This window comes from Ambystoma mexicanum, chromosome 6p, assembly GCF_040938575.1.
Source record: "Ambystoma mexicanum isolate Mex_15411 chromosome 6p, UKY_AmexF1_1, whole genome shotgun sequence".
Taxonomy (NCBI): Eukaryota; Metazoa; Chordata; class Amphibia; order Caudata; family Ambystomatidae; genus Ambystoma; species Ambystoma mexicanum.
The window spans coordinates 1,444,902,760-1,444,924,585 of NC_090935.1; the positions used below are offsets into that span (position 1 = coordinate 1,444,902,760).

The 21,826-nt window shown below is 43.3% G+C and overlaps 3 long non-coding RNA genes across 3 annotated transcripts; 2 read left to right on the forward strand and 1 right to left on the reverse strand.

Annotated features, from left to right (window-relative positions):
* Positions 1-2,697: 2,697 nt before the first annotated feature.
* On the reverse strand, positions 2,698-5,958 carry LOC138511058 (uncharacterized). The gene is made up of 3 exons (XR_011280564.1): positions 3,744-5,958; positions 3,521-3,654; positions 2,698-3,101 (listed from the first exon to the last, which is right to left on the reverse strand). It is a non-coding gene; the product is annotated as an uncharacterized lncRNA (long non-coding RNA).
* Positions 5,959-7,234: 1,276 nt separating this feature from the next.
* Positions 7,235-9,282, forward strand: LOC138511060 (uncharacterized). Its single transcript, XR_011280565.1, has 3 exons — positions 7,235-8,149; positions 8,239-8,372; positions 8,792-9,282. It is a non-coding gene; the product is annotated as an uncharacterized lncRNA (long non-coding RNA).
* A 2,308-nt stretch (positions 9,283-11,590) lies between these two features.
* LOC138511061 (uncharacterized) lies at positions 11,591-14,599 on the forward strand. Its single transcript, XR_011280566.1, has 3 exons — positions 11,591-13,459; positions 13,549-13,682; positions 14,102-14,599. It is a non-coding gene; the product is annotated as an uncharacterized lncRNA (long non-coding RNA).
* The last annotated feature ends 7,227 nt before the right edge of the window (positions 14,600-21,826 follow it).

A 21,826-nucleotide genomic window follows, 5' to 3' on the forward strand; every position in this document is an offset into this window, starting at 1 on the left:
TTTCATTAGAGGGTGTCAATATTTGGCACAACGACGTAGATAGGCTATTGTGTAGCACCTAATACCACCTCTGGGAAGTTTCAGAAGGGCCGCCACGAGCAGTGTCATTCTCATTAATTTCTGTTTCCTGCTCAGCTTCTAACTACTGGTATGTGAAACACAGCTCAGTGTGACAATGTGCCTGTTGCAGAGATCTGTATGCAATCTACGGGCTCCATGTTTGACTCGCCTTTTTGCCCGTTAATCTTTCTGAGGTTCATTCATTCAGTAGTACCTTTGCTAATAGTAACGCTTGCCATTCACAGCGCTTGGATGCCCCAGAGGGGGTTCAGCACTCCCGGCGAGTTTGTGTGCATGCCCGGCTGCTTGCATAGCACTTGGCTGCACTCCCAGAGGCCATCTGAAAGTGCCGCAGCAGAGGAGGTGTTTGGGGGGAAGAGGAAGGTGCCTGGGTGAAGAAGGGGTGGGTGAGGGTGAAAATGAGGGTCTGATGATGGCAAAAGGACGGAGTTTCGAGTCTCGAGAAATAGGAATGGAGAAGGTGCAGGCTGGTGGCAGGGGCATTGGGGAAGAAGGGGCAGGTTCCGTGGTGAGGGTGAGTGAATGAAGGGGTATGCTGGTGATGACATGGGGGAGACTGGAGTCAGAGGAAGACTAGGCCAAAAAGTCATGGGGAGGCGAGAGACAGGTGAGGTAACATTGGGGGGCGCTAGATAGCCTGGAGATGGAGCATGTGAGAGTCAGGAGGACTCAGGATAAGAGTTAAACAGGCTGGATGATGCATGTTTTGGTGGGGGGTAGGGTACCTTACCTGCTGCCGCGGCACACGCAACGAGCAGCAAATCGGTCAACCGTCAGCCAGCCTGGCAGCAGCCTGCATGGTAGGCCTAGTAGGCCACTGGAGGCTTATCCGAGTACGACAGACGACCAGGCCAGAAATCAGTTGCCAAATGGCACCCGCACCACCGTCGGCACCCAACGCTAGTCCAGAGGGCCTCCAGGCCCCGACCGGAGTCACTCGTGCTACCGCTGGCATCTGGCGAGTGAGTGACTAGCTCTAGCTCTCTGGCTGTGGTTTTAGAGATGGCACCATGACATCACTTGAAATCATGGCGGCAGTAGCGCGGGCAAACTGTTACATTGTTTCCTGCTGCTAGCCACTCTGTCCGCTATGGTGTGTCACCCCTTCTTGGGAGCATGGTATCTCCCAGGGCTCGTGTGATGGTCAAATGGTGGTGAGAATGTGACCAATATCATAAAAGGGACGAGCCAGGTCCGGCTAGACCATGGACCCCTACCTGCTGTGTGTGTCATTGAAATGTGACGTTGGCGCTGCAAAGCAGGTGGAGGGCCTGCTGTAGCAGGACCCTCCACACTGACCGTGCCCCTGCTGGGCAACACAATTTGTGATGGGCTCTCCCCCCCAGGTGTATATGTATGGGGGGCGTCGGACTGTAATGAGGAAGACTAGGACTCAGTGTAATTGAGTTTACTGGTAAGTAGTCGGGCTATTACCCCTTTGTCCGTTTTCCTTGTCAAGTCCTTACTGTGTGAGAACTTCCCAATCCATATCTCTGTATCAAAACAAATGTCCACATTGAAGGTCACATGGTGAGCAGCTGACTTCAATGGAGATACAATGCAGAAAGCACTGACTTCGAAATTGGGTGGATGTTGACCTCCCCAGCCCCCCTGCAACCTCAGTTTTTATTGTATCATGAAGGTGGAAGGGACCGCCCAGGTTGCTGCCTTGCATATATCCTGAATAGATGTCCCGATGAAGACTGCGCAGGAGGCAGCTACCCCTCGAGGAGTCCTGACCTGGAGGAAGACGGGAGTGGGAACCCCTGTAACCTGTAGGTGGTAGAAGTTGCCAGTCTGCTCCACCTACTGATTGTAGCAACAGGTGCCTCAGATCCCTGTGTTACCAGGAACCTGGAGCAGGGCCTCCTGTACATTGCGAGGTTCCCTGCCTGCTATCTGTGGGGGAGGGGAAAGTGGATCTGGGAAGGTTGAATATGCTGTGATTGGCAAGGTTACTGACTTTTTCAAGGGGCTCAAAAGAGAAGGAAGGGAGGCGAAGGGGATCATTGGTAGAGGAATCCAGCTTGTGAAGGATAATTCTGTCAGTCAGTGGGCCTCATTACCAGCATGGCGGTAGCTGTGCCTGTATGGCAGGCACGGCTACCGCCATGCTCGCTACCGGCCCCACCACCCGCGATTGGGCAATAACCGGCCCCTTACGAGAAGAAAGGGCCGGTAATTGCCCATTCGCGGGTGGTGGTATTGCCGGGCTCCCGATCCCCATTCTGCCCCATAGGGCAGAATGGGGGTGGGGAGCATGGTTGCACCGGCACCGTTTATAACGGTGCCGGTGCAATCACGAGTTCTGCTTGCGGGTGCCGCACAGCCAACCAGGTAAGACCTGGCGGGCTGGCAGGGACCTGCGAGCAGAACTCGTAATGTGGCGGGACGGTATGACCAGTGCCGGTGCCTTGCCGGCACCATTCATACCGTTCCCGCCACTATTATAATGAGGCCCAGTGTGTCTTTGCTGAGTCAAAGGTGAGATTGTGCTGAGAGTACCATTTTAAGACTACCTCATGTTTCCTGTGTAAGGAATTTGGATAACGGAAAGACATCCAAAGGAAACGATTCAAGAAGTATGGTATCAAGGATTTTATTGAACCTGATATTAATTTAATATATCAACCAAATCGTGATTAAATCTGCACTTGTGAAAACAATTTACATAGCAGGAAACAACTTTTATTAAAAAGAACACATCTATATAATAAAATTCATCTTATTCACTCATCCAAGCATACAACCTCATCCATCCATTAGACAAACCACTCATACTAAACACCAATCAATATACAATGTAAAATCTATAAGGAATTCATCACAGTTAATTCATCTGAAATATTTATAGAAAAGAGTATGAAATCAGAGCCACAACAGGTAACATCAGTGGCATAAGTGATTGAGATGGGTCCCAGAATTTTTTGACCACGACCTCATCTTAGTCCAAACTCAACCGGTTTCGACGTATATACTTTAGTGTAGTGACGTCTTCATCAGGAGTACAAAAGTATATTCTAACATAAGGAAAAGAAAGAAACACAGATGGGACACATCAATATATGAAACCCCTAAACTTGGAAAGAAAACATATAACATCAATAATAAAATTGATATATATAATGAAAAAATTAAAAAATTAAATAAAACAATGGGTAATCATGTACAAGAGCCTGCTGCCACCCCGTGGTAACTCTGGGATGGGCCTGAGGTGTCTGGTAGAAAGTAGTGCTACCCTCTTATATTGGTGTCTCTGGGAGGCAGATACGATGTAAAACCAGGTCATAAGCAGAGTCACAGATATACACACAAATGACAAGGCCAATGTATAAAACCTTCACTATTGCGGCCCGTGAATAGAACACAAAAGTCACATACTTAAGATTGTACCAGTGGTGTAAGGGCATGACCGCAAAGAATATAAGTATAAACTAACCTTCATTCATATAGTAAAAGGCTGTGCGTCTTTGCCTTTAATTAAACACTGGGTCCACTTGTATACACTAGATAACAACGTCCCAGTCGAAGTTCCTGCAGTTATTTTAAGTGCGTGAACACCAAAGTTCTTCTCTGCAAAGTGTAAACAAACATTTACACAATTGGCTCCCACTGTACAGATCATAAATTAAAATGTACAAGGGTGAGCTAACAGGTCTTACCAGGAATGTCCAAACACTCGTTGAGCCCGCCGCCATAGATGTGAAGATGAATCCCCGGATCCAGGGAGGGCTGCGCCTGATATTATATGGGCCTAAACACGACACAAACATTTAAGTGTGTGAAAAAGTACCCAATTGTTCTTACAATTATATTATTCACTAGACTCAAACGGAAGCTACTGCAAATTAATAAATTAAGTGCATAAACCAAAACCAGCTAATATGTGCAATATCTAATTATGGTTAATCGAATTTAGCTTACTGAAAAGATTACTTTTTTGGAAATTTAAACTAAAATTGCTCAATCTATCTGACTTCACACGAATTTACTTTGCTGGGGTATCGCCTATAGAAGACCCAAAGATGTGGGGCTCCTTTCTGTATGTAGTAAAGGCAAAAAACGATTCGAAAGAACACCCATGCAGCTGAGTATTTACCTTAAGCGAAGGAACTCTCCGGTTCTCGCGGCAGCTAGTCACCCGTATAGCAGCTGGGTCCAATTGAAAGTAGCGTGCAACAGAGTATCACCGTTTCAAAGATGTTAATATACGCGTGGAAAGCATCATGTGATCACGTAGTCAACCACGTGACCACAAACTGAACTGGTCTACGTGCTGCGTGGCCATACGATCTTAGAAGAAAGACACGCAAAATTGAGCAACAAAATGGTGTACTACACGACATGTCCACACGATCGTGAGGAAAAGACCGTAATTAGAGCATGACAGATATGGAAATAACGCACACTGTGGCAAAACATTTAGAAAAAGACGATCTCTGTCATGTATGGGCAAGATTTTAGTTTATGCACATTATAATGAGTGCTGAAAATATTGTAAAAACAACATTTAATGCCTTTCTTAAGATTAGAACGGTCCAAATATGTCAGATATTGTGGCGAGTAGTGTTTAGTTACTCGAGTTCCATGGTTCCAGGGTATTAAGGCCCAATGTTAGTGTTTTTAGATTAAATATCCACATTTGTTCTTTGTAATCTAAGTTTTTTAATAGTTGGGATTGATTTTGTGCATATACTTTTTCTATGCAAAACCATTCCACCTGGTCAGCCGTATGACCCATCTCAATAAAATGGATTACCATTGGAGCATTGAGGTTTCGAGTTCTAATCTTAGAACGGTGTTCGTTAATGCGGGTACTCACTTCTCTAGTTGTTTTGCCTACATAAAACAACTGACATGGGCAGCGAATGGCATAAATGACATTCTTACTTTTACAAGTGGTAAAAGTGCGGAGGGTCCACTTTCTAGTCTGTGATTCAAATGACATAGTTTTTTTAGAAAACTTACATGCGACACATGAAGTACAAGGGTAGTGTCCCACCACTGGGTTGGAATTAGTATCGCGAATTGTATGCACTTTAGGAAAAGTTCTACTGGCACGAGTAATCTTTTGCTTCAAATTTTTACCTTTTTTGAAAGCAAATAGAGGTCTGGGTATAGATGTTCCTGAAGTGTTAAGGATTCGCCAGTTTTTTAGAATAATACCTCTAATAGCATTGCTATGTTGACAAAAGGTTGAGACACATACTAGTTCATCTTTCTTTTCAATGTCTCGCTTAGGTGTCAATAGAAGATCTCGGTTGGTATATCGAGCTCTCTTTTTGGAATTTTTTATAAGTTTCTTTGGATATCCCCGTTCTAATAGTCTTTTTTCCAAAATCGCTGCATGTTTAGCAAAATCTGCGATATCTGTGCAATTACGGCGCAGCCGTAAGAACATCCCATATGGTAAGTTACAAAGTAAACTAGCTGGATGTTGGCTCTCGTATTTCAACGTAGTATTTCTCTCTGTGGGTTTTCTATGTAATTCTGTACAGAGATGCCCTTCTTTGACAAAGATAGATAAATCCAAGAAAGGAATTCTGTATACTGAATATTCAAAAGTAAAATGAATATCTAAGTCTATCTCATTAAGCCATTGAACAAATGAAGTCAATGATGTTGATGAGCCTTCCCAAATCATAAATATGTCGTCGATATATCGACGGTATACCTTGATTTGACCCCTAAATGGGTTGAATGTTGACAGAATTTTTTCTTCCTCCAAAAGTGCCATGAAAATAGTGGCAAGGTTGGGTGCAAAAGTACACCCCATTGCTGTCCCTTTACATTGCAAGAAGAATTCCTCCTTAAATTTAAAGAAACTATTCTTAAGAACTAACTCTGCTGCTTTACATAGGAATTCTGTGGGAACCAAGTGTGGTTGCACGCGCCGGTCTAGCATTATGCGCAGGCTCTCCACCGCTCTATCCTGAGGGATATTTGTATAAAGCGCTTCAATATCAAGCGTGACTAGAATTTGAGTGCTGGGATCAAATGCTTTTGTTTCCACCAGATTAATAACATCTCTTGAGTCAAGGAGAAAAGTGGGCGTGGCCATCGCCAGTGGTTTAATGAAAAAATCAATATATTTCGACAGGGGTTCAAGTAATGAACCACATCCCGAGACTATAGGTCGTCCTGGGGGGTTCTCAATGTCTTTATGTATTTTAGGCATAATGTAAAATAAAGGTATTCGATCTTCCGAGAGGTTGATGAATTCAACCTCTTTAGTGGAAAGGAACCCCAATTGGTTTCCTTCCTCGGTGAGTTTAAGTACCTTTAATTTAATCATTTCTGATGGATCTTTCATTAAATTAGAATAGTGCCCAGGGATGTGTAGAAGTCTCAGGGCTTCTTGATCATAGCGATCAGCATCCCAGACAACTATCCCACCACCCTTATCTGCAGCCTTGATGACTATGGACTGATCCGAGGCTAATCTCTCAATAGCTTCGAACTCGGAAAGCCTCAAATTGGGTCCTTGTCGGTTTCTTGGGTGGCGGATAACTTTTTCTATTTCTTTGAGAACTAATTTTTCAAAGATCAAGACCTCTGAGGGCAGATCATTAGAGTTGGGGGTAAAAGTGGAAGGTCTTGAAAAGCCTGAGATATTAGGTTCTCTAGGAATCATATTATTCGAAAAGAAGAACTTTAATCTCACTTTACGCAAAAAACCTTTTACTTCACTTATGATTGACATTGCGCTTGGATTTTGAGTAGGAACAAAAGATAGACCACATTTAAGAATTGATGTTTCCGCAGGTGTTAATGTACGGGAGGATAAATTAAAGATTGGCATTGTTTCATTTACCACCTGTACGCTCGATTCCGGGTCTGGAAATCCCGGTGCATCATCCCTTGTCCCGGAGTGCTCTGCATCGGCATGTTGTGTGTCATTTGACCTTGGGAGATATTTCTGCGGCCTCTTCGGCCGCCCCTTCCTCGAAAAGGGTGGTTACCCGAGGCTTGATTGCTCGATTCCTCATTGCCTGAATTACTGGAAGAAGTATCTGAAAATGTCACCCATCTTTTTTTATTTGTATTATTGGGTCCCATATTCCAATTGGTATTAGTTTTCCAAGCCGTCTGGGGATTAAAATCTTCTGCTAGATAGGGATACACCAATTCTTTCTTAAATAATGAACTCGAGTAACTAAACACTACTCGCCACAATATCTGACATATTTGGACCGTTCTAATCTTAAGAAAGGCATTAAATGTTGTTTTTACAATATTTTCAGCACTCATTATAATGTGCATAAACTAAAATCTTGCCCATACATGACAGAGATCGTCTTTTTCTAAATGTTTTGCCACAGTGTGCGTTATTTCCATATCTGTCATGCTCTAATTACGGTCTTTTCCTCACGATCGTGTGGACATGTCGTGTAGTACACCATTTTGTTGCTCAATTTTGCGTGTCTTTCTTCTAAGATCGTATGGCCACGCAGCACGTAGACCAGTTCAGTTTGTGGTCACGTGGTTGACTACGTGATCACATGATGCTTTCCACGCGTATATTAACATCTTTGAAACGGTGATACTCTGTTGCACGCTACTTTCAATTGGACCCAGCTGCTATACGGGTGACTAGCTGCCGCGAGAACCGGAGAGTTCCTTCGCTTAAGGTAAATACTCAGCTGCATGGGTGTTCTTTCGAATCGTTTTTTGCCTTTACTACATACAGAAAGGAGCCCCACATCTTTGGGTCTTCTATAGGCGATACCCCAGCAAAGTAAATTCGTGTGAAGTCAGATAGATTGAGCAATTTTAGTTTAAATTTCCAAAAAAGTAATCTTTTCAGTAAGCTAAATTCGATTAACCATAATTAGATATTGCACATATTAGCTGGTTTTGGTTTATGCACTTAATTTATTAATTTGCAGTAGCTTCCGTTTGAGTCTAGTGAATAATATAATTGTAAGAACAATTGGGTACTTTTTCACACACTTAAATGTTTGTGTCGTGTTTAGGCCCATATAATATCAGGCGCAGCCCTCCCTGGATCCGGGGATTCATCTTCACATCTATGGCGGCGGGCTCAACGAGTGTTTGGACATTCCTGGTAAGACCTGTTAGCTCACCCTTGTACATTTTAATTTATGATCTGTACAGTGGGAGCCAATTGTGTAAATGTTTGTTTACACTTTGCAGAGAAGAACTTTGGTGTTCACGCACTTAAAATAACTGCAGGAACTTCGACTGGGACGTTGTTATCTAGTGTATACAAGTGGACCCAGTGTTTAATTAAAGGCAAAGACGCACAGCCTTTTACTATATGAATGAAGGTTAGTTTATACTTATATTCTTTGCGGTCATGCCCTTACACCACTGGTACAATCTTAAGTATGTGACTTTTGTGTTCTATTCACGGGCCGCAATAGTGAAGGTTTTATACATTGGCCTTGTCATTTGTGTGTATATCTGTGACTCTGCTTATGACCTGGTTTTACATCGTATCTGCCTCCCAGAGACACCAATATAAGAGGGTAGCACTACTTTCTACCAGACACCTCAGGCCCATCCCAGAGTTACCACGGGGTGGCAGCAGGCTCTTGTACATGATTACCCATTGTTTTATTTAATTTTTTAATTTTTTCATTATATATATCAATTTTATTATTGATGTTATATGTTTTCTTTCCAAGTTTAGGGGTTTCATATATTGATGTGTCCCATCTGTGTTTCTTTCTTTTCCTTATGTTAGAATATACTTTTGTACTCCTGATGAAGACGTCACTACACTAAAGTATATACGTCGAAACCGGTTGAGTTTGGACTAAGATGAGGTCGTGGTCAAAAAATTCTGGGACCCATCTCAATCACTTATGCCACTGATGTTACCTGTTGTGGCTCTGATTTCATACTCTTTTCTATAAATATTTCAGATGAATTAACTGTGATGAATTCCTTATAGATTTTACATTGTATATTGATTGGTGTTTAGTATGAGTGGTTTGTCTAATGGATGGATGAGGTTGTATGCTTGGATGAGTGAATAAGATGAATTTTATTATATAGATGTGTTCTTTTTAATAAAAGTTGTTTCCTGCTATGTAAATTGTTTTCACAAGTGCAGATTTAATCACGATTTGGTTGATATATTAAATTAATATCAGGTTCAATAAAATCCTTGATACCATACTTCTTGAATCGTTTCCTTTGGATGTCTTTCCGTTATCCAAATCTAAAGTAATACTCCCATCCAAAGTGTGGGGTCCCCTGTGTCTTTCAGAGAAACACATATTTCCAGCCCTTGGCTGTACAGGTTATATATATATTCTTTAACACTGTAATGTTTTTTCCTATTTAGGATAGTTTAACTTTTTTCACATTTATTGCACTGGGTGTGTCATTTTGGTGTACTCCGGACTGGTGGATTTTCCCCAGGTCATGGCAGAAACAGATACCATCTCCTTCTCGGAGGCACAGATAACAGAACTTATTCAAGGTCCATCATTCTTTGAAAATTTACAATTACCAATATCAAATCAAGGCGCCACAGGAGATGCCCTTCTGAATTTAAAGAAGAAGCAATTCCGCACAGAAATGCATGGCCATATACTTAAGGAATATTTGAGATCCAGCATTATTCCACAAGGTCTACAGGTTAAAATTATCCCATGCCTTTTTCTGGATGATAATGACTATAAAGTGGCTTTCAGTCAAGTTGCGACCAAATGCAGCCGTGATTTACTAGTATTAACCATAACTACAGCCCAAAGAGTTAGTGGGAAGATACAAGAAACGTTGGCTGAGCAAGAAAAATCTTTTTTGACAAACACTCTGATTGTGGAATCTAAACAAAAGTTTGAACAGATTGAAAAATCTTTTCAGGAATTCAAGAAGCTTACTATTGAAAAAAAGACTAATAAACTTAAAAAGGATATTTCATTATTTAAGAAAGAATTGGTGTATCCCTATCTAGCAGAAGATTTTAATCCCCAGACGGCTTGGAAAACTAATACCAATTGGAATATGGGACCCAATAATACAAATAAAAAAAGATGGGTGACATTTTCAGATACTTCTTCCAGTAATTCAGGCAATGAGGAATCGAGCAATCAAGCCTCGGGTAACCACCCTTTTCGAGGAAGGGGCGGCCGAAGAGGCCGCAGAAATATCTCCCAAGGTCAAATGACACACAACATGCCGATGCAGAGCACTCCGGGACAAGGGATGATGCACCGGGATTTCCAGACCCGGAATCGAGCGTACAGGTGGTAAATGAAACAATGCCAATCTTTAATTTATCCTCCCGTACATTAACACCTGCGGAAACATCAATTCTTAAATGTGGTCTATCTTTTGTTCCTACTCAAAATCCAAGCGCAATGTCAATCATAAGTGAAGTAAAAGGTTTTTTGCGTAAAGTGAGATTAAAGTTCTTCTTTTCGAATAATATGATTCCTAGAGAACCTAATATCTCAGGCTTTTCAAGACCTTCCACTTTTACCCCCAACTCTAATGATCTGCCCTCAGAGGTCTTGATCTTTGAAAAATTAGTTCTCAAAGAAATAGAAAAAGTTATCCGCCACCCAAGAAACCGACAAGGACCCAATTTGAGGCTTTCCGAGTTCGAAGCTATTGAGAGATTAGCCTCGGATCAGTCCATAGTCATCAAGGCTGCAGATAAGGGTGGTGGGATAGTTGTCTGGGATGCTGATCGCTATGATCAAGAAGCCCTGAGACTTCTACACATCCCTGGGCACTATTCTAATTTAATGAAAGATCCATCAGAAATGATTAAATTAAAGGTACTTAAACTCACCGAGGAAGGAAACCAATTGGGGTTCCTTTCCACTAAAGAGGTTGAATTCATCAACCTCTCGGAAGATCGCATACCTTTATTTTACATTATGCCTAAAATACATAAAGACATTGAGAACCCCCCAGGACGACCTATAGTCTCGGGATGTGGTTCATTACTTGAACCCCTGTCGAAATATATTGATTTTTTCATTAAACCACTGGCGATGGCCACGCCCACTTTTCTCCTTGACTCAAGAGATGTTATTAATCTGGTGGAAACAAAAGCATTTGATCCCAGCACTCAAATTCTAGTCACGCTTGATATTGAAGCGCTTTATACAAATATCCCTCAGGATAGAGCGGTGGAGAGCCTGCGCATAATGCTAGACCGGCGCGTGCAACCACACTTGGTTCCCACAGAATTCCTATGTAAAGCAGCAGAGTTAGTTCTTAAGAATAGTTTCTTTAAATTTAAGGAGGAATTCTTCTTGCAATGTAAAGGGACAGCAATGGGGTGTACTTTTGCACCCAACCTTGCCACTATTTTCATGGCACTTTTGGAGGAAGAAAAAATTCTGTCAACATTCAACCCATTTAGGGGTCAAATCAAGGTATACCCTCGATATATCGACGACATATTTATGATTTGGGAAGGCTCATCAACATCATTGACTTCATTTGTTCAATGGCTTAATGAGATAGACTTAGATATTCATTTTACTTTTGAATATTCAGTATACAGAATTCCTTTCTTGGATTTATCTATCTTTGTCAAAGAAGGGCATCTCTGTACAGAATTACATAGAAAACCCACAGAGAGAAATACTACGTTGAAATACGAGAGCCAACATCCAGCTAGTTTACTTTGTAACTTACCATATGGGATGTTCTTACGGCTGCGCCGTAATTGCACAGATATCGCAGATTTTGCTAAACATGCAGCGATTTTGGAAAAAAGACTATTAGAACGGGGATATCCAAAGAAACTTATAAAAAATTCCAAAAAGAGAGCTCGATATACCAACCGAGATCTTCTATTGACACCTAAGCGAGACATTGAAAAGAAAGATGAACTAGTATGTGTCTCAACCTTTTGTCAACATAGCAATGCTATTAGAGGTATTATTCTAAAAAACTGGCGAATCCTTAACACTTCAGGAACATCTATACCCAGACCTCTATTTGCTTTCAAAAAAGGTAAAAATTTGAAGCAAAAGATTACTCGTGCCAGTAGAACTTTTCCTAAAGTGCATACAATTCGCGATACTAATTCCAACCCAGTGGTGGGACACTACCCTTGTACTTCATGTGTCGCATGTAAGTTTTCTAAAAAAACTATGTCATTTGAATCACAGACTAGAAAGTGGACCCTCCGCACTTTTACCACTTGTAAAAGTAAGAATGTCATTTATGCCATTCGCTGCCCATGTCAGTTGTTTTATGTAGGCAAAACAACTAGAGAAGTGAGTACCCGCATTAACGAACACCGTTCTAAGATTAGAACTCGAAACCTCAATGCTCCAATGGTAATCCATTTTATTGAGATGGGTCATACGGCTGACCAGGTGGAATGGTTTTGCATAGAAAAAGTATATGCACAAAATCAATCCCAACTATTAAAAAACTTAGATTACAAAGAACAAATGTGGATATTTAATCTAAAAACACTAACATTGGGCCTTAATACCCTGGAACCATGGAACTCGAGTAACTAAACACTACTCGCCACAATATCTGACATATTTGGACCGTTCTAATCTTAAGAAAGGCATTAAATGTTGTTTTTACAATATTTTCAGCACTCATTATAATGTGCATAAACTAAAATCTTGCCCATACATGACAGAGATCGTCTTTTTCTAAATGTTTTGCCACAGTGTGCGTTATTTCCATATCTGTCATGCTCTAATTACGGTCTTTTCCTCACGATCGTGTGGACATGTCGTGTAGTACACCATTTTGTTGCTCAATTTTGCGTGTCTTTCTTCTAAGATCGTATGGCCACGCAGCACGTAGACCAGTTCAGTTTGTGGTCACGTGGTTGACTACGTGATCACATGATGCTTTCCACGCGTATATTAACATCTTTGAAACGGTGATACTCTGTTGCACGCTACTTTCAATTGGACCCAGCTGCTATACGGGTGACTAGCTGCCGCGAGAACCGGAGAGTTCCTTCGCTTAAGGTAAATACTCAGCTGCATGGGTGTTCTTTCGAATCGTTTTTTGCCTTTACTACATACAGAAAGGAGCCCCACATCTTTGGGTCTTCTATAGGCGATACCCCAGCAAAGTAAATTCGTGTGAAGTCAGATAGATTGAGCAATTTTAGTTTAAATTTCCAAAAAAGTAATCTTTTCAGTAAGCTAAATTCGATTAACCATAATTAGATATTGCACATATTAGCTGGTTTTGGTTTATGCACTTAATTTATTAATTTGCAGTAGCTTCCGTTTGAGTCTAGTGAATAATATAATTGTAAGAACAATTGGGTACTTTTTCACACACTTAAATGTTTGTGTCGTGTTTAGGCCCATATAATATCAGGCGCAGCCCTCCCTGGATCCGGGGATTCATCTTCACATCTATGGCGGCGGGCTCAACGAGTGTTTGGACATTCCTGGTAAGACCTGTTAGCTCACCCTTGTACATTTTAATTTATGATCTGTACAGTGGGAGCCAATTGTGTAAATGTTTGTTTACACTTTGCAGAGAAGAACTTTGGTGTTCACGCACTTAAAATAACTGCAGGAACTTCGACTGGGACGTTGTTATCTAGTGTATACAAGTGGACCCAGTGTTTAATTAAAGGCAAAGACGCACAGCCTTTTACTATATGAATGAAGGTTAGTTTATACTTATATTCTTTGCGGTCATGCCCTTACACCACTGGTACAATCTTAAGTATGTGACTTTTGTGTTCTATTCACGGGCCGCAATAGTGAAGGTTTTATACATTGGCCTTGTCATTTGTGTGTATATCTGTGACTCTGCTTATGACCTGGTTTTACATCGTATCTGCCTCCCAGAGACACCAATATAAGAGGGTAGCACTACTTTCTACCAGACACCTCAGGCCCATCCCAGAGTTACCACGGGGTGGCAGCAGGCTCTTGTACATGATTACCCATTGTTTTATTTAATTTTTTAATTTTTTCATTATATATATCAATTTTATTATTGATGTTATATGTTTTCTTTCCAAGTTTAGGGGTTTCATATATTGATGTGTCCCATCTGTGTTTCTTTCTTTTCCTTATGTTAGAATATACTTTTGTACTCCTGATGAAGACGTCACTACACTAAAGTATATACGTCGAAACCGGTTGAGTTTGGACTAAGATGAGGTCGTGGTCAAAAAATTCTGGGACCCATCTCAATCACTTATGCCACTGATGTTACCTGTTGTGGCTCTGATTTCATACTCTTTTCTATAAATATTTCAGATGAATTAACTGTGATGAATTCCTTATAGATTTTACATTGTATATTGATTGGTGTTTAGTATGAGTGGTTTGTCTAATGGATGGATGAGGTTGTATGCTTGGATGAGTGAATAAGATGAATTTTATTATATAGATGTGTTCTTTTTAATAAAAGTTGTTTCCTGCTATGTAAATTGTTTTCACAAGTGCAGATTTAATCACGATTTGGTTGATATATTAAATTAATATCAGGTTCAATAAAATCCTTGATACCATACTTCTTGAATCGTTTCCTTTGGATGTCTTTCCGTTATCCAAATCTAAAGTAATACTCCCATCCAAAGTGTGGGGTCCCCTGTGTCTTTCAGAGAAACACTCCTGTGTAAGGAAGACATGACTTTGGGTTGAAAGAATGGGGAGAAACACAGAGGGCCTTATTACGAGTATGGAGGTAGCCATGCTGCTTTTAGACCTTGGATGGCCCGGTAAATCCCTTTCGCGGGGCCCGGACCCGGTACATCCCGATTCCCATTTGAGCCCCCATAGGGCTCAATGGGAATGGGGAGGATGCTAACAACGGGCCCGTTAATGACGGGCCTGTTGTTAGTATCCTGGACTGCTAGCGGGTCCCGCTAAGGACGCCTGGTCTGACCAGGTGTTCCAGAGCGGGACCCGCTGCAGACCATGTAATAGCGCGGCCCGGAATGAACGGTGCCGGTCCCTTACCGGCGTTCATTCTGTGGCCGCCGACCTCCTAATGAGGCCCAGAGTGACCTTGTCCTCGAAGAATTGGAGATAGGGCACCTGACACAGGAAACCCTGATCACACTCTCCTTGTGATGCCAAGTGAAGGGGAGCCGGAAGGCATCCATGTGTGACAAACGGATGAGTGGGAAATTGGCAGGAGCTCAAATGTTTCCTTATGGAGGTACCTTAGCACCAGTGGGAGGTCAGACAATGGGTGGGATGGACAGGAGGAGGCATGCGATCAAAGCTCTACAGAAACTTCATGACCAGGTACTCTCAGTCACCCAACACCGCCAAGTTTATGAAGAAGGCCTACATGGTGGCCCATTTACCCCTCAAAGTGGAAGGGGTGTGATTTCGAAGGCACGCATCCCTACGGAAATCCATGATACAGATCGGCTCAGCGGAAAGTGAACGGAGGAGGGAAAAGCCCTGCTGAGGAGATCAACATGAGTATCCTTCCTCCACACTACTCTCCTGGAAAGGGCCAGCTAGAGACCTACTTAAATGGAACAGGAAAGCTAAACATGGAAGAGGGACTGTGGAAGGTCTGCCTTTCTTCCAGACTCAAGCTTTTTGGAAAGGGTGTTATTGGGAGACTGTCTCGGGACACTTCATCTCACGTAGTAGGAATGTAATGAGGGGTAATACACGCATAGCCACGTTTTTGACATCATAGTGGTTGTAGGGTGGAAAATAAACACACAACCAGATTTACTGCAGCTTTTGCTCAATGTGGCTAACTTCAGGAATGCGCATGGCAACTTTAGGGGTGCCCAGGGTAACTTTAGGGGTGCCCAGGCATCTCTTCATTTTGGCCTTTATTTTAGCTGTGTCTTGTGTGGTACCAGACATGCCAAGGTACTCAGTTCAGGGAGCCCCAGAAAATAGAGCGAAAATGTGTCCAGGGAAAGAATATTGGGTAAAGTAGGGGAGGGTGCAATGGAATATACCATTACAAGGTTTGCGTACTAGAGTAGTGAGGAACGAGTCTTGAAGTCCTTCGTGCTAGAAAGTTCACTTCACCATGCTTTCAGATCGGACAACAACAAATCCTGGAAGGTGCAGTTGGAAACCTAAGCTGCTGGGAGGAGGCAGTTCTCGGTTGTGCTGGTGTGGCTTCCTCTTGAGGAGCCTTTTCAATTCATCGTGGCCTCTGAGGGAATTTGAGTCCAAAGGTAGGAAATTCCACGACACAGAGCCTTGTGTTGATAGTAATTGTGAGCCGGTCCTGAGCCTTCCTAGCTCTTTTCAATTGCAATCACCTAGAAAATGAATATCAAATGTTCTGATCGAAGTCTAGTATTTGAAGCTGTTGCTATAATCATTCTTGAAGCTGTTGCTATAATCATTCTTGAAGCGGTTGCTATAATCATTCTAGACCTTAAAGCAGAAGCAAACATTGATGACTTTATCTACAGGGATTTGCACGGGAGCCTTCTGGAGACGCCGGGGGACATTTTGGACGTCTTCATGCATGCATTTGTAGACTGCACAAGGATTTCCTTACATTTATCTCAAAATGGCAGATCATGTCTAGGATCTTGGGGGCATCTCTGCATTTCGTGTTTCTTGCTTTGGGTGAATAGTATCAGTCTGTGCGCTCTACCCATGGTTTAGTTTGTTAAATTTCCTTTCTGTTATTATGTTTCATTCGTAACTGACCTGTCCACATTTAGTTGGGGGTCAGTGGCTGCATCGCTCAGTAGGGACCAATATTCACCTGTCGGTCTATTTGTTATGAGAGATGGGTTTTCCTATGTGAGCCTTTGCGCTTGAAGTACCGGTGTCCCCACAGGTTCCCAAATCATATAACAAGTGTGAGGTACACACCTGTTAGTGTTTTTCATACACTTTACACACTTTATTTAATATATTCTTCATTCCTATCATCAACACAAGTTACTAAATTCCTATCATCAACACAAGTTACTAACAAACCCGAATGACTGGAGGACCCGAGCACGGGACCGTGGAACAGTTTCAGCCCAACAGGGCCTGTAATAAAAGCAACAGAAACAGAATTGCTGACTTAACAAACCGAAAGAAATACCCTATGCAGCCGCAGAACACCAACAATATACCAGTGTACTTACCTGGTACCTGAGACCCACTGATGTTTTCTCTCTCGCAAAGCAAGAAAAAAGAAAAAATGAAATAATCTTATGTATGTAGCTGCAAGCATATATAACATATGCGTGTGTCATAAACATGAAATGTTTGCACTCAAATGTGAAGCTTAATACAAAACTGACACACAATACAAAGTAAAGAATGTGCCTTGACAAAGCCCAAGAAAGGGCGAAACAGTAGCACAAATGTTTTTTGCAAAAAATAACACATTTTACACTGGCATAAATGCTTTATATAAGAAATAACGCATTTTTGGCTTACTGCACAAAACACCCAGACTCGCCTATAGTGGAAAAGGTTGCTTTAATATGACATGCCAAAGCTCACAAATAACCGCTAACCTGGCTCCCATGGCCTTACAGACTAACAAAATGTTTTAACAACCAATTTAATAATTCAACACTTTCATATTTCCCCCATAAATAAATAATTAAATAGTTCCACTTCCTCCCTAACTATCCCTTGGGCCCTACCGTCTCCTTACCATCTTCTCAAGGCGTCCCGCTTTCTCCCTGGGGCCATGCCCCTCCAGGTTCAATACCTGTTCTCCCGGGGTAGCCCGTTTGTGCAAAACAGCACCACCCCCATCCTTTCACACGCTATTCCCCCATTGTGCTTCACTCCCCCCACATCTAAAGGGGCCATGCCCCCGGCACCAGAAAAACCCTCCACCAAGGTGGTCTTTGTGCCCCACCCCTACCACTTATTTCTACTTCCAACTCCTTACTATCTCTTCCACCTGCAAGGTCAAATCCGCCAGATAATAACTATTCCCGTAAACTGACAAGTGGACGCCACCCTCTCTAAAGATCTTGAAACCTTCATAAACTATTTCTTTGTGTTCTAAAACCTTCACCACACCCCCGAGGCACAACATTTTCCCATCTCTCTCTTTATTCCCTTCCTTGCCCGCTCTATTGCTCCCTCACTTCCCGCTCCCCTCCAAACTCTCCGCGGCAACAACGTAGTCCAAACTACACATGCTTGGGGCCACATTTCCCTGATCCATACCAAATCCCTTTTCATTTTTCTAAGAAAAGCCATACCTGTATCTCCTACAGGTCATTTTCCCCTGCATGAATGATCACCCCCTCTGGAGACCCATAGCTTTCCCTCAACCCAGCCAGCATAGGCAGCAGCTGAACCCAGCGAAGCCCCCCTGAACCGCACCATCTTACCAATGCCACCTTGTAGCTGCAACCCAATTGCCTGCCAAAGACTCTTTTCTCTGCCTCCTTCTCCGCCCACTTAACAATAGAGTGGCCCACAATCCAAATCTGCAGCATCTCCCCTGGCCTCCGAGCAGCATCTGAAAAAGAAATTACAATATCACTTTCAAATCAAAACCACCCTACCACCTTTGGCACTCCTGAAATCCCCCAAAACCTTGTTTCAAACGTCCCCTTTACCCAAGTCCCCGACGTACCCTTTGTATTTCCCGGACTTCCACCATCCCAAACTTTTCTCCTTATCCTCCGATAAGCCCAATTTATTACCTTCAGATGCTGCCCCCATCCTAAATGAATGAGTTCCAAATTCCTTCACGTTTTCCCTTACCGCTACCAAAACCTTTCGCAGCACCCCCAAAACTTGCGCCGCTGGTACTGCCGCCCCGTCCTTATGTTGAAAAACCAAACCTGTCCTCCCACCACATCGCTCCTTCCACACCAAACCTGTGCGCACCGGGCACACATCCTTCTCCCCCAACCCAGCCAAACCCAAGAGCCCTTTCCTTTTTGATCAGTCTTAGACCTTTTAATCCTGATGTCCATCCCTAATTCCGTAAAATAAACATCTTCACAGCGCAGTCCACTTACCCCACTCTTTCCTTCCACCAGCCCAGAAACCCTAAAGGCCCCAAAGAACAGCCATGTAAAGCAAGTCACAAACAACTCTCCTTCCCTGGCCGACCAGCAAACCCCCACCCCCACAGCCCTACACAATCTGGCTAGTAGCTCCACCGATACCGGTCTCCTCTTGTCCATTTCCCTCCTATTCTCCCTTGCCCACCCTTCCAACATCCTGGTCGCCATTTCGCCACTGTTCGGCTGAAAACCACAAAACCATTTCCCATAGAAAGCGATCCTTGCCATCTTCCCCATTATAGTTGCCTTAGACCAACCCTTATCCATGCACCTCAATAGGAAGTTAGTGACATCATCCCTGCTCTGCTCTTCCGCATCCCCCTTACCCTTCCAACTACGAGCTCCCCCTTTTATGAAATCTTTCCATGCTCTCCTGTATGCCTCCCTAGATGCCCGGGCAAGCGAACCCTCCGCCAGGGAAAGCGCTCTCAGCTTCCTATCTTCCACAGCTCCTCCGGAATCCGCTGCCCCTCCTGTTCCGCTCCTGGAGCCAATCCACGGAATCTCTGTCATTGAAAACGAGATAATGCATCAGCGGTGACATTATCCTTCCTCGGCACATGTGTCGCTTTAAACACCACATTCCATTCCAAGCAACGCAGCATGAACTCTCTCATCAGCCTCACCACCCTCTGATCCACTGCCGACTGCCTGTTCACTACATGAGCCATGCATTCGTTGTCAATGTTAAAATGTACTTTCCTGTTCTGCAACTCCTTCCCCCACAACTCCATTGCAACCAACAAAGGAAAGAATTCAAGAAATGCTATGCTCCTCCCTTCCTTCAACCATTGCGATGGCCTCTTCTCCACGCACCATTTTCCTCCCCAAAGCACTTCAAACCCTCCCGCACCCTCTGCATCTGAAAATGGTATCCAGTTAAATTTTAGAAAAACACATTTTTTCGAAATGCCATTTTTGTCGAAACAAAATTGCCGAAAAAAAAGTGAATAGTTTTTTTTTATTTATATGTTTTATTTTTATTTAGTAAAAAAAATTGTCAATATAAAATAACAGGGGGTTGGGGGGAACCCCCCCATTTAAAAAATAAAACAAAAAAAAAACATTCGGAAAATATTTTTTCTGCATTTTGGTTTAAAAAAAATGGCATTTTGAAAATGTGACGTTTGAAAATGTCACTATAAACCTCTGAAAATATCTGCACTTCCCATGACACCGGATCCCCTTGCAACCACATGGACACCCCGTTAAAACTCTCCAGAAAACGCAGCCAAATCCTACAGTCCTCCCGAACTGCATCTGATACCCTTACCCGATGATGTGGGCACTTTGCTCCCGCCATGGACCGCACCGTTTCTACAAAAAGTCCACCCTGGGGCCACCACCTTGCATGCAAAATTCAAATGCCCCACCAGTCTCTGCATTTCCACTAGCTTCATCCTCCGAGCCCCCACCGCTTTCTCCAGCAATCCTACCAGTTTGCTCACCTTGTCGTGCGGCAAGCGTGAGGTCATGGCCACTGAATCTAATTCAATCCCTAGAAAGGTTAACACCACTGCTGGTCCCTCCGTTTTGTCTTCTGCCAAAGGTATCCCCAACTCTCCTACCAGGTCCTGAAACATCTTTAGCATCTCCCTGCACTTCCTCTCTCTGTCTGCCCTGCTAATGAACAGAAAATCATCTAGGTAATGCAATACCCCTTCCCAACCAGAACTGTATGAGAAAACCCACTGTAAAAAGGAACTGAAACGCTCGAACAAGGTGCAAGAAATTGCGCACCCCATTGGCAAAGCTTTGTCGATGTAGATGCGGTCCTCAAATTGCATTCCCAGTAGTCAAAAATCCTCCGGGTGCACCGGCAACAACCTCAAAGCCGCCTTAATGTCACACTTGGCCATGAAAGCCCCACACACAGCTTTCCTCACCAAATCCACTGCCTGGACCACACTTGTGTATACAACCCCACACTCTTTAGGAGCAATAAAATCGTTGACAGACATGCCCTCTGGACATGATAAGTGGTGTATTAATCTAAATTCCCCCGGGCCCTTCTTGGGTACAACTCCCAATGGGGATACCACTAGTTCTCCTGGCAGATCATGAAATGGCCCTACCACCCTCCCTACCGCTATCTCATTGCCTCAATTTCTCCCTCACCACATCCTCATTTTCCTTGGCGGACTTCAAATTTTCCACCCATCGACACACCCTTGGCCCCTAGTAACCCAGCCTGAAACCATGACGAAAACCATCTCCCAAAATCTCAGCCCCTTCCCTGTCCGGATAAAATTCCAACCACTTCTCCAAAACTTCCAATTTAATTGGAGTAAAAGCCTTTCCCCACAACCCCTCTGCCGGATCCTCTCCCCCTCCCCCTGTCTCCTTCTTGGAAACACTGAGTAGGTGGGTGCTTCCTTGCACACTTGCTACTTTCATGTCTGAACCTACACACATTCCTTGTGCAGCTGTCCTTATTAAAGGCCCAGCATGCCGCTGATGGTTACCTGGCCGGGGCGACCAAGAAAGGGCCGGAAAGGCACAGGCAAACCACTTGCTGTGTGCAATGTCAGGCAGGCCTTGTTGGTGCCATCCACTGCAGCCATAGATCCATGTCTATTTTGCCCCAGACCGCCTGGCTGTCCTCTGCCATTCTTGCCCTAAAATCTTCATCGCAACGCACCCACGCAAAGCCCCCAAAACGTGTAAATGCCTTTCTAATCACATCGATGTATTTTAGCAGAGCCACACATCTCTCCGGAAATTTCTCGCAATAGACACTAGCGTAGATAATGAATGCCGACGTCCAATTGTCACCGGTAGCCTTGGGCGTGAGGCCAACTCCCTCTCCTGCTCCTTAGA